This window comes from Phalangium opilio, unplaced genomic scaffold (genome assembly GCF_054372755.1).
Source record: "Phalangium opilio isolate 3A_F unplaced genomic scaffold, DU_Popi_V2 ptg000054l_1, whole genome shotgun sequence".
NCBI lineage: Eukaryota > Metazoa > Arthropoda > Arachnida > Opiliones > Phalangiidae > Phalangium > Phalangium opilio.
The window spans coordinates 1241820-1251117 of record NW_028324173.1 but is presented as its reverse complement, the minus strand read 5'-3'; the positions used below and the strand labels follow the sequence as shown (position 1 = coordinate 1251117).

The window sequence follows — 9298 nt, the reverse complement described above, 5'->3', positions numbered from 1 at the left end:
AGCATTTAGATTAACCTCCAACGGGCTTGTGGCGCAATGGATAACGCGTCTGCCTACGGAGCAGAAGATTCCAGGTTCGAGTCCTGGCAAGCTCGGTATTAACATTTAAGGATGATTATTGGAATGTAACGGAAGGGAAATTTATAATATTGCAATGCTTCAATAGCATTTAGATTAACCTCCAACGGGCTTGTGGCGCAATGGATAACGCGTCTGCCTACGGAGCAGAAGATTTAAGGTTCGTGTCCTGGCAAGCTCGGTGTTAACATTTAAAGATGATTATTGGAATGTAACGGAAGGGGAATTTATAATATTGCAATGCTTCAATAGCATTTAGCTTAACCTCCAACGGGCTTGTGGCGCAATGGATAACGCGTCTGCCTACGGAGCAGAAGATTCCAGGTTCGAGTCCTGGCAAGCTCGGTATTAACATTTAAAAATGATTATTAGAATATAACGGAAGGGAAATTTATAATATTGCAATGCTTCAATAGCATTTAGATTAACCTCAAACGGGCTTGTGGCGCAATAGATAACGCGTCTGCCTACGGAGCAGAAGATTCCAGGTTCGAGTCCTGGCAAGCTCCGTATTTACATTTAAAGATGATTATTGGAATGTATCGGAAGGGAAATTTATAATATTGCAATGCTTCAATAGCATTTGGATTAACCTCCAACGGGCTTGTGGCGCAATGGATAACGCGTCTGCCTACGGAGCAGAAGGTTCCAGGTTCGAGTCCTGGCAAAGCTCGGTATTAACATTTAAAGATGATTATTAGAATATAACGGAAGGGAAATTTATAATATTGCAATGCTTCAATAGCATTTAGATTAACCTCCAACGGGCTTGTAGCGCAATGGATAACGCGTCTGCCTACGGAGCAGAAGTTTCCAGGTTCGAGTCCTGGCAAGCTCGGTGTTTATTTAAATTAAACATCTTTTATGCGTCATAAAAATGCATAAATACAATGTTTGGAAAAGTTTTTGATAGAACGAAGCAAGGGCTTGTAGCGTAATGGATAACGCGTCTGCCTTCGAAGCAGATGATTCCAGGTTCGAGTCCTGGCAAGCTCGGTATTAACACTTAAAGATGATTATTGGAATATAACGGAAGGGAAATTTATATTATTGCAATGCTTCAATAGCATTTAGATTAACCTCCAACGGGCTTGTGGCGCAATGGATAACGCGTCTGCCAACGGAGCAGAAGATTCCAGGTTCGAGTCCTGGCAAGCTCGGTATTAACATTTAAAGATGATTATTTGAATATACCGGAAGGGAAATTTATAATATTGCAATGCTTCAATAGCATTTGGATTAACCTCCAACGGGCTTGTGGCGCAACGGATAACGCAGCTGCCTACGGAGCAAAAGATTCTAGGTTCGAGTCATGGCAAGCTCGGTGTTTATTTAAATTAAAGATCTTTTATGCGTCATAAAAATGCATAAATACAATGCTTGGAAAAGTTTTTGATAGAACGAAGCAAGGGGTTGTAGCGTAATGGATAACGCGTCTGCCTTCGAAGCAGAAGATTCCAGGTTCGAGTCCTGGCAAGCTCGGTATTAACATTTAAAGATGATTATTAGAATATAACGGAAGGGAAATTTATAATATTGCAATGCTTCAATAGCATTTGGATTAACCTCCAACGGGCTTGTGGCGCAACGGATAACGCAGCTGCCTACGGAGCAAAAGATTCTAGGTTCGAGTCCTGGCAAGCTCGGTGTTAACATTTAAAGATGATTATTAGAATATAACGGAAGGGAAATTTATAATATTGCAATGCTTCAATAGCATTTAGATTAACCTCCAACGGGCTTGTGGCGCAATGGATAACGCGTCTGCCTACGGAGCAAAAGATTCTAGGTTCGAGTCATGGCAAGCTCGGTGTTTATTTAAATTAAAGATCTTTTATGCGTCATAAAAATGCATAAATACAATGCTTGGAAAGGTTTTTGATAGAACGAAGCAAGGGCTTGTAGCGTAATGGATAACGCGTCTGCCTTCGAAGCAGAAGATTCTGGGTTCGAGTCCTGGCAAGCTCGGTATTAACATTTAAAGATGATTATTAGAATATAACGGAAGGGAAATTTATAATATTGCAATGCTTCGATAGCATTTAAATAAACCTCCAGCGGGCTTGTGGCGCAACGGATAACGCAGCTGTCTACGGAGCAAAAGGTGTAGGTTCGAGTCCTGGAAAGCTCGGTGTTTATTTAAATTAAAGATCTTTTATGCGTCATAAAATGCATAAATACAATGTTTGGAAAAGTTTTTGATAAATCGAAGCAAGGGCTTGTGGCGTAATGGATAACGCGTCTGCCTTCGAAGCAGAAGATTCCAGGTTCGAGTCCTGGCAAGCTCGGTGTTAACATTTAAAGATGATTATTGGAATGTAACGGAAGGGGAATTTATAATATTGCAATGCTTCAATAGCATTTAGATTAACCTCCAACGGGCTTGTGGCGCAATGGATAACGCGTCTGCCTACGGAGCAGAAGATTCCAGGTTCGAGTCCTGGCAAGCTCGGTATTAACATTTAAGGATGATTATTGGAATGTAACGGAAGGGAAATTTATAATATTGCAATGCTTCAATAGCATTTAGATTAACCTCCAACGGGCTTGTGGCGCAATGGATAACGCGTCTGCCTACGGAGCAGAAGATTTAAGGTTCGTGTCCTGGCAAGCTCGGTGTTAACATTTAAAGATGATTATTGGAATGTAACGGAAGGGGAATTTATAATATTGCAATGCTTCAATAGCATTTAGCTTAACCTCCAACGGGCTTGTGGCGCAATGGATAACGCGTCTGCCTACGGAGCAGAAGATTCCAGGTTCGAGTCCTGGCAAGCTCGGTATTAACATTTAAAAATGATTATTAGAATATAACGGAAGGGAAATTTATAATATTGCAATGCTTCAATAGCATTTAGATTAACCTCAAACGGGCTTGTGGCGCAATAGATAACGCGTCTGCCTACGGAGCAGAAGATTCCAGGTTCGAGTCCTGGCAAGCTCCGTATTTACATTTAAAGATGATTATTGGAATGTATCGGAAGGGAAATTTATAATATTGCAATGCTTCAATAGCATTTGGATTAACCTCCAACGGGCTTGTGGCGCAATGGATAACGCGTCTGCCTACGGAGCAGAAGGTTCCAGGTTCGAGTCCTGGCAAAGCTCGGTATTAACATTTAAAGATGATTATTAGAATATAACGGAAGGGAAATTTATAATATTGCAATGCTTCAATAGCATTTAGATTAACCTCCAACGGGCTTGTAGCGCAATGGATAACGCGTCTGCCTACGGAGCAGAAGTTTCCAGGTTCGAGTCCTGGCAAGCTCGGTGTTTATTTAAATTAAACATCTTTTATGCGTCATAAAAATGCATAAATACAATGTTTGGAAAAGTTTTTGATAGAACGAAGCAAGGGCTTGTAGCGTAATGGATAACGCGTCTGCCTTCGAAGCAGATGATTCCAGGTTCGAGTCCTGGCAAGCTCGGTATTAACACTTAAAGATGATTATTGGAATATAACGGAAGGGAAATTTATATTATTGCAATGCTTCAATAGCATTTAGATTAACCTCCAACGGGCTTGTGGCGCAATGGATAACGCGTCTGCCAACGGAGCAGAAGATTCCAGGTTCGAGTCCTGGCAAGCTCGGTATTAACATTTAAAGATGATTATTTGAATATACCGGAAGGGAAATTTATAATATTGCAATGCTTCAATAGCATTTGGATTAACCTCCAACGGGCTTGTGGCGCAACGGATAACGCAGCTGCCTACGGAGCAAAAGATTCTAGGTTCGAGTCCTGGCAAGCTCGGTGTTAACATTTAAAGATGATTATTAGAATATAACGGAAGGGAAATTTATAATATTGCAATGCTTCAATAGCATTTAGATTAACCTCCAACGGGCTTGTGGCGCAATGGATAACGCGTCTGCCTACGGAGCAAAAGATTCTAGGTTCGAGTCATGGCAAGCTCGGTGTTTATTTAAATTAAAGATCTTTTATGCGTCATAAAAATGCATAAATACAATGCTTGGAAAAGTTTTTGATAGAACGAAGCAAGGGGTTGTAGCGTAATGGATAACGCGTCTGCCTTCGAAGCAGAAGATTCTGGGTTCGAGTCCTGGCAAGCTCGGTATTAACATTTAAAGATGATTATTAGAATATAACGGAAGGTAAATTTATAATATTGCAATGCTTCAATAGCATTTAGATTAACCTCCAACGGGCTTGTAGCGTAATGGATAACGCGTCTGCCTTCGAAGCAGAAGATTCTGGGTTCGAGTCCTGGCAAGCTCGGTATTAACATTTAAAGATGATTATTAGAATATAACGGAAGGGAAATTTATAATATTGCAATGCTTCAATAGCATTTAGATTAACCTCCAACGGGCTTGTGGCGCAATGGATAACGCGTCTGCCTACGGAGCAGAAGATTCCAGGTTCGAGTCCTGGCAAGCTCGGTATTAACATTTAAAGATGATTATTTGAATATACCGGAAGGGAAATTTATAATATTGCAATGCTTCAATAGCATTTGGATTAACCTCCAACGGGCTTGTGGCGCAACGGATAACGCAGCTGCCTACGGAGCAAAAGATTCTAGGTTCGAGTCCTGGGAAGCTCGGTGTTAACATTTAAAGATGATTATTAGAATATAACGGAAGGGAAATTTATAATATTGCGATGCTTCAATAGCATTTAGATTAACCTCCAACGGGCTTGTGGCGCAATGGATAACGCGTCTGCCAACGGAGCAGAAGATTCCAGGTTCGAGTCCTGGCAAGCTCGGTATTAACATTTAAAGATGATTATTTGAATATACCGGAAGGGAAATTTATAATATTGCAATGCTTCAATAGCATTTGGATTAACCTCCAACGGGCTTGTGGCGCAACGGATAACGCAGCTGCCTACGGAGCAAAAGATTCTAGGTTCGAGTCCTGGCAAGCTCGGTGTTAACATTTAAAGATGATTATTAGAATATAACGGAAGGGAAATTTATAATATTGCAATGCTTCAATAGCATTTAGATTAACCTCCAACGGGCTTGTGGCGCAATGGATAACGCGTCTGCCTACGGAGCAAAAGATTCTAGGTTCGAGTCATGGCAAGCTCGGTGTTTATTTAAATTAAAGATCTTTTATGCGTCATAAAAATGCATAAATACAATGCTTGGAAAAGTTTTTGATAGAACGAAGCAAGGGGTTGTAGCGTAATGGATAACGCGTCTGCCTTCGAAGCAGAAGATTCCAGGTTCGAGTCCTGGCAAGCTCGGTATTAACATTTAAAGATGATTATTAGAATATAACGGAAGGGAAATTTATAATATTGCAATGCTTCAATAGCATTTGGATTAACCTCCAACGGGCTTGTGGCGCAACGGATAACGCAGCTGCCTACGGAGCAAAAGATTCTAGGTTCGAGTCCTGGCAAGCTCGGTGTTAACATTTAAAGATGATTATTAGAATATAACGGAAGGGAAATTTATAATATTGCAATGCTTCAATAGCATTTAGATTAACCTCCAACGGGCTTGTGGCGCAATGGATAACGCGTCTGCCTACGGAGCAAAAGATTCTAGGATCGAGTCATGGCAAGCTCGGTGTTTATTTAAATTAAAGATCTTTTATGCGTCATAAAAATGCATAAATACAATGCTTGGAAAAGTTTTTGATAGAACGAAGCAAGGGGTTGTAGCGTAATGGATAACGCGTCTGCCTTCGAAGCAGAAGATTCTGGGTTCGAGTCCTGGCAAGCTCGGTATTAACATTTAAAGATGATTATTAGAATATAACGGAAGGTAAATTTATAATATTGCAATGCTTCAATAGCATTTAGATTAACCTCCAACGGGCTTGTAGCGTAATGGATAACGCGTCTGCCTTCGAAGCAGAAGATTCTGGGTTCGAGTCCTGGCAAGCTCGGTATTAACATTTAAAGATGATTATTAGAATATAACGGAAGGGAAATTTATAATATTGCAATGCTTCAATAGCATTTAGATTAACCTCCAACGGGCTTGTGGCGCAATGGATAACGCGTCTGCCTACGGAGCAGAAGATTCCAGGTTCGAGTCCTGGCAAGCTCGGTATTAACATTTAAAGATGATTATTTGAATATACCGGAAGGGAAATTTATAATATTGCAATGCTTCAATAGCATTTGGATTAACCTCCAACGGGCTTGTGGCGCAACGGATAACGCAGCTGCCTACGGAGCAAAAGATTCTAGGTTCGAGTCCTGGGAAGCTCGGTGTTAACATTTAAAGATGATTATTAGAATATAACGGAAGGGAAATTTATAATATTGCGATGCTTCAATAGCATTTAGATTAACCTCCAACGGGCTTGTGGCGCAATGGATAACGCGTCTGCCTACGGAGCAAAAGATTCTAGGTTCGAGTCATGGCAAGCTCGGTGATTATTTAAATTAAAGATCTTTTATGCGTCATAAAATGCATAAATACAATGTTTGGAAAAGTTTTTTATAAATCGAAGCAAGGGCTTGTGGCGTAATGGATAACGCGTCTGCCTTCGAAGCAGAAGATTCCAGGTTCGAGTCCTGGCAAGCTCGGTGTTAACATTTAAAGATGATTATTGGAATGTAACGGAACGGAAATTTATAATATTGCAATGCTTCAATAGCATTTAGATTAACCTCCAACGGGCTTGTGGCGCAATGGATAACGCGTCTGCCTACGGAGCAGAAGATTTAAGGTTCGTGTCCTGGCAAGCTCGGTGTTAACATTTAAAGATGATTATAGGAATGTAACGGAAGGGGAATTTATAATATTGCAATGCTTCAATAGCATTTAGATTAACCTCCAACGGGCTTGTGGCGCAATGGATAACGCGTCTGCCTACGGAGCAGAAGATTCCGGGTTCGAGTCCTGGCAAGCTCGGAATTAACATTTAAAGATGATTATTAGAATATAACGGAAGGGAAATTTATAATATTGCAATGCTTCAATAGCATTTAGATTAACCTCCAACGGGCTTGTGGCGCAATGGATAACGCGTCTGCCTACGGAGCAGAAGATTCCAGGTTCGAGTTCTGGCAAGCTCGGTATTAACATTTAAAGATGATTATTTGAATATACCGGAAGGGAAATTTATAATATTGCAATGCTTCAATAGCATTTGGATTAACCTCCAACGGGCTTGTGGCGCAATGGATAACGCGTCTGCCTACGGAGCAGAAGATTTAAGGTTCGAGTCCTGGCAAGCTCGGTGTTAACATTTAAAGATGATTATTGGAATGTAACGGAAGGGAAATTTATAATATTGCAATGCTTCAATAGCATTTAGATTAACCTCCAACGGGCTTGGGGCGCAATGGATAATGCGTCTGCCTACGGAGCAGAAGATTCCAGGTTCGAGTTTTGGCAAGCTCGGTGTTAACATTTAAAGATGATTATTGGAATGTAACGGAAGGGAAATTTATAATATTGCAATGCTTCAATAGCATTTGAATAAACCTCCAACGGCCTTGTGGCGCAACGGATAACGCAGCTGCCTACGGAGCAAAAGATTCTAGGTTCGAGTCCTGGCAAGCTCGGTGTTAACATTTAAAGATGATTATTAGAATATAACGGAAGGGAAATTTATAATATTGCAATGCTTCAATAGCATTTAGATTAACCTCCAACGGGCTTGTGGCGCAATGAATAACGCGTCTGCCTACGGAGCAGAAGATTCCAGGTTCGAGTCCTGGCAAGCTCGGTATTAACATTTAAAGATGATTATTTGAATATACCGGAAGGGAAATTTATAATATTGCAATGCTTCAATAGCATTTGGATTAACCTCCAACGGGCTTGTGGCGCAATGGATAACGCGTCTGCCTACGGAGCAGAAGATTTAAGGTTCGAGTCCTGGCAAGCTCGGTGTTAACATTTAAAGATGATTATTGGAATGTAACGGAATTGAAATTTATAATATTGCAATGCTTCAATAGCATTTAGATTAACCTCCAACGGGCTTGGGGCGCAATGGATAATGCGTCTGCCTACGGAGCAGAAGATTCCAGGTTCGAGTCCTGGCAAGCTCGGTGTTAACATTTAAAGATGATTATTGGAATGTAACGGAAGGGAAATTTATAATATTGCAATGCTTCAATAGCATTTGAATAAACCTCCAACGGCCTTGTGGCGCAACGGATAACGCAGCTGCCTACGGAGCAAAAGATTCTAGGTTCGAGTCCTGGCAAGCTCGGTGTTAACATTTAAAGATGATTATTAGAATATAACGGAAGGGAAATTTATAATATTGCAATGCTTCAATAGCATTTAGATTAACCTCCAACGGGCTTGTGGCGCAATGAATAACGCGTCTGCCTACGGAGCAGAAGATTCCAGGTTCGAGTCCTGGCAAGCTCGGTATTAACATTTAAAGATGATTATTTGAATATACCGGAAGGGAAATTTATAATATTGCAATGCTTCAATAGCATTTGGATTAACCTCCAACGGGCTTGTGGCGCAATGGATAACGCGTCTGCCTACGGAGCAGAAGATTCCAGGTTCGAGTCCTGGCAATCTCGGTGTTAACATTTAAAGATGATTATTGGAATGTAACGGAAGGGAAATTTATAATATTGCAATGCTTCAATAGCATTTGAATAAACCTCCAACGGCCTTGTGGCGCAACGGATAACGCAGCTGCCTACGGAGCAAAAGATTCTAGGTTCGAGTCCTGGCAAGCTCGGTGTTAACATTTAAAGATGATTATTAGAATATAACGGAAGGGAAATTTATAATATTGCAATGCTTCAATAGCATTTAGATTAACCTCCAACGGGCTTGTGGCGCAATGAATAACGCGTCTGCCTACGGAGCAGAAGATTCCAGGTTCGAGTCCTGGCAAGCTCGGTATTAACATTTAAAGATGATTATTTGAATATACCGGAAGGGAAATTTATAATATTGCAATGCTTCAATAGCATTTGGATTAACCTCCAACGGGCTTGTGGCGCAATGGATAACGCGTCTGCCTTCGAAGCAGAAGATTCCAGGTTCGAGTCCTGGCAAGCTCGGAGTTAACATTTAAAGATGATTATTGGAATGTAACGGAAGGGAAATTTATAATATTGCAATGCTTTATTAGCATTTAGATTAACCTCCAACGGGCTTGTCGCGCAATGGATAACGCGTCTGCCTACGGAGCAGAAGATTTAAGGTTCGAGTCCTGGCAAGCTCGATGTTAACATTTAAAGATGATTATTGGAATGTAACGGAAGGGGAATTTATAATATTGCAATGCTTCAATAGCAT

The 9298-nt window shown here is 40.8% G+C and overlaps 31 non-coding genes across 31 annotated transcripts; all 31 read left to right on the top strand.

The window, feature by feature from the left end:
• The first annotated feature begins 22 nt into the window (after positions 1 to 22).
• TRNAR-ACG (transfer RNA arginine (anticodon ACG)) lies at positions 23 to 95 on the top strand. The gene has a single exon. It is a non-coding gene; the product is annotated as a tRNA-Arg (tRNA).
• A 255-nt stretch (positions 96 to 350) lies between these two features.
• TRNAR-ACG (transfer RNA arginine (anticodon ACG)) lies at positions 351 to 423 on the top strand. Its single transcript has one exon. It is a non-coding gene; the product is annotated as a tRNA-Arg (tRNA).
• A 91-nt stretch (positions 424 to 514) lies between these two features.
• TRNAR-ACG (transfer RNA arginine (anticodon ACG)) lies at positions 515 to 587 on the top strand. Its single transcript has one exon. It is a non-coding gene; the product is annotated as a tRNA-Arg (tRNA).
• A 91-nt stretch (positions 588 to 678) lies between these two features.
• Positions 679 to 752, top strand: TRNAR-ACG (transfer RNA arginine (anticodon ACG)). The gene has a single exon. It is a non-coding gene; the product is annotated as a tRNA-Arg (tRNA).
• Positions 753 to 843: 91 nt separating this feature from the next.
• Positions 844 to 916, top strand: TRNAR-ACG (transfer RNA arginine (anticodon ACG)). The gene has a single exon. It is a non-coding gene; the product is annotated as a tRNA-Arg (tRNA).
• Positions 917 to 1001: 85 nt separating this feature from the next.
• TRNAR-UCG (transfer RNA arginine (anticodon UCG)) lies at positions 1002 to 1074 on the top strand. Its single transcript has one exon. It is a non-coding gene; the product is annotated as a tRNA-Arg (tRNA).
• Positions 1075 to 1165: 91 nt separating this feature from the next.
• On the top strand, positions 1166 to 1238 carry TRNAR-ACG (transfer RNA arginine (anticodon ACG)). Its single transcript has one exon. It is a non-coding gene; the product is annotated as a tRNA-Arg (tRNA).
• Positions 1239 to 1487: 249 nt separating this feature from the next.
• On the top strand, positions 1488 to 1560 carry TRNAR-UCG (transfer RNA arginine (anticodon UCG)). The gene has a single exon. It is a non-coding gene; the product is annotated as a tRNA-Arg (tRNA).
• A 413-nt stretch (positions 1561 to 1973) lies between these two features.
• Positions 1974 to 2046, top strand: TRNAR-UCG (transfer RNA arginine (anticodon UCG)). Its single transcript has one exon. It is a non-coding gene; the product is annotated as a tRNA-Arg (tRNA).
• A 247-nt stretch (positions 2047 to 2293) lies between these two features.
• On the top strand, positions 2294 to 2366 carry TRNAR-UCG (transfer RNA arginine (anticodon UCG)). Its single transcript has one exon. It is a non-coding gene; the product is annotated as a tRNA-Arg (tRNA).
• A 91-nt stretch (positions 2367 to 2457) lies between these two features.
• TRNAR-ACG (transfer RNA arginine (anticodon ACG)) lies at positions 2458 to 2530 on the top strand. Its single transcript has one exon. It is a non-coding gene; the product is annotated as a tRNA-Arg (tRNA).
• A 255-nt stretch (positions 2531 to 2785) lies between these two features.
• Positions 2786 to 2858, top strand: TRNAR-ACG (transfer RNA arginine (anticodon ACG)). The gene has a single exon. It is a non-coding gene; the product is annotated as a tRNA-Arg (tRNA).
• A 91-nt stretch (positions 2859 to 2949) lies between these two features.
• On the top strand, positions 2950 to 3022 carry TRNAR-ACG (transfer RNA arginine (anticodon ACG)). The gene has a single exon. It is a non-coding gene; the product is annotated as a tRNA-Arg (tRNA).
• Positions 3023 to 3113: 91 nt separating this feature from the next.
• TRNAR-ACG (transfer RNA arginine (anticodon ACG)) lies at positions 3114 to 3187 on the top strand. The gene has a single exon. It is a non-coding gene; the product is annotated as a tRNA-Arg (tRNA).
• Positions 3188 to 3278: 91 nt separating this feature from the next.
• TRNAR-ACG (transfer RNA arginine (anticodon ACG)) lies at positions 3279 to 3351 on the top strand. Its single transcript has one exon. It is a non-coding gene; the product is annotated as a tRNA-Arg (tRNA).
• Positions 3352 to 3436: 85 nt separating this feature from the next.
• On the top strand, positions 3437 to 3509 carry TRNAR-UCG (transfer RNA arginine (anticodon UCG)). Its single transcript has one exon. It is a non-coding gene; the product is annotated as a tRNA-Arg (tRNA).
• A 91-nt stretch (positions 3510 to 3600) lies between these two features.
• On the top strand, positions 3601 to 3673 carry TRNAR-ACG (transfer RNA arginine (anticodon ACG)). Its single transcript has one exon. It is a non-coding gene; the product is annotated as a tRNA-Arg (tRNA).
• Positions 3674 to 4250: 577 nt separating this feature from the next.
• TRNAR-UCG (transfer RNA arginine (anticodon UCG)) lies at positions 4251 to 4323 on the top strand. The gene has a single exon. It is a non-coding gene; the product is annotated as a tRNA-Arg (tRNA).
• Positions 4324 to 4414: 91 nt separating this feature from the next.
• TRNAR-ACG (transfer RNA arginine (anticodon ACG)) lies at positions 4415 to 4487 on the top strand. Its single transcript has one exon. It is a non-coding gene; the product is annotated as a tRNA-Arg (tRNA).
• A 255-nt stretch (positions 4488 to 4742) lies between these two features.
• TRNAR-ACG (transfer RNA arginine (anticodon ACG)) lies at positions 4743 to 4815 on the top strand. Its single transcript has one exon. It is a non-coding gene; the product is annotated as a tRNA-Arg (tRNA).
• A 413-nt stretch (positions 4816 to 5228) lies between these two features.
• TRNAR-UCG (transfer RNA arginine (anticodon UCG)) lies at positions 5229 to 5301 on the top strand. Its single transcript has one exon. It is a non-coding gene; the product is annotated as a tRNA-Arg (tRNA).
• Positions 5302 to 5878: 577 nt separating this feature from the next.
• Positions 5879 to 5951, top strand: TRNAR-UCG (transfer RNA arginine (anticodon UCG)). Its single transcript has one exon. It is a non-coding gene; the product is annotated as a tRNA-Arg (tRNA).
• Positions 5952 to 6042: 91 nt separating this feature from the next.
• Positions 6043 to 6115, top strand: TRNAR-ACG (transfer RNA arginine (anticodon ACG)). Its single transcript has one exon. It is a non-coding gene; the product is annotated as a tRNA-Arg (tRNA).
• Positions 6116 to 6527: 412 nt separating this feature from the next.
• TRNAR-UCG (transfer RNA arginine (anticodon UCG)) lies at positions 6528 to 6600 on the top strand. The gene has a single exon. It is a non-coding gene; the product is annotated as a tRNA-Arg (tRNA).
• A 255-nt stretch (positions 6601 to 6855) lies between these two features.
• Positions 6856 to 6928, top strand: TRNAR-ACG (transfer RNA arginine (anticodon ACG)). The gene has a single exon. It is a non-coding gene; the product is annotated as a tRNA-Arg (tRNA).
• Positions 6929 to 7019: 91 nt separating this feature from the next.
• TRNAR-ACG (transfer RNA arginine (anticodon ACG)) lies at positions 7020 to 7092 on the top strand. The gene has a single exon. It is a non-coding gene; the product is annotated as a tRNA-Arg (tRNA).
• Positions 7093 to 7675: 583 nt separating this feature from the next.
• On the top strand, positions 7676 to 7748 carry TRNAR-ACG (transfer RNA arginine (anticodon ACG)). Its single transcript has one exon. It is a non-coding gene; the product is annotated as a tRNA-Arg (tRNA).
• Positions 7749 to 8331: 583 nt separating this feature from the next.
• Positions 8332 to 8404, top strand: TRNAR-ACG (transfer RNA arginine (anticodon ACG)). The gene has a single exon. It is a non-coding gene; the product is annotated as a tRNA-Arg (tRNA).
• A 91-nt stretch (positions 8405 to 8495) lies between these two features.
• On the top strand, positions 8496 to 8568 carry TRNAR-ACG (transfer RNA arginine (anticodon ACG)). The gene has a single exon. It is a non-coding gene; the product is annotated as a tRNA-Arg (tRNA).
• A 255-nt stretch (positions 8569 to 8823) lies between these two features.
• TRNAR-ACG (transfer RNA arginine (anticodon ACG)) lies at positions 8824 to 8896 on the top strand. Its single transcript has one exon. It is a non-coding gene; the product is annotated as a tRNA-Arg (tRNA).
• A 91-nt stretch (positions 8897 to 8987) lies between these two features.
• On the top strand, positions 8988 to 9060 carry TRNAR-UCG (transfer RNA arginine (anticodon UCG)). Its single transcript has one exon. It is a non-coding gene; the product is annotated as a tRNA-Arg (tRNA).
• Positions 9061 to 9298: the final 238 nt, after the last annotated feature.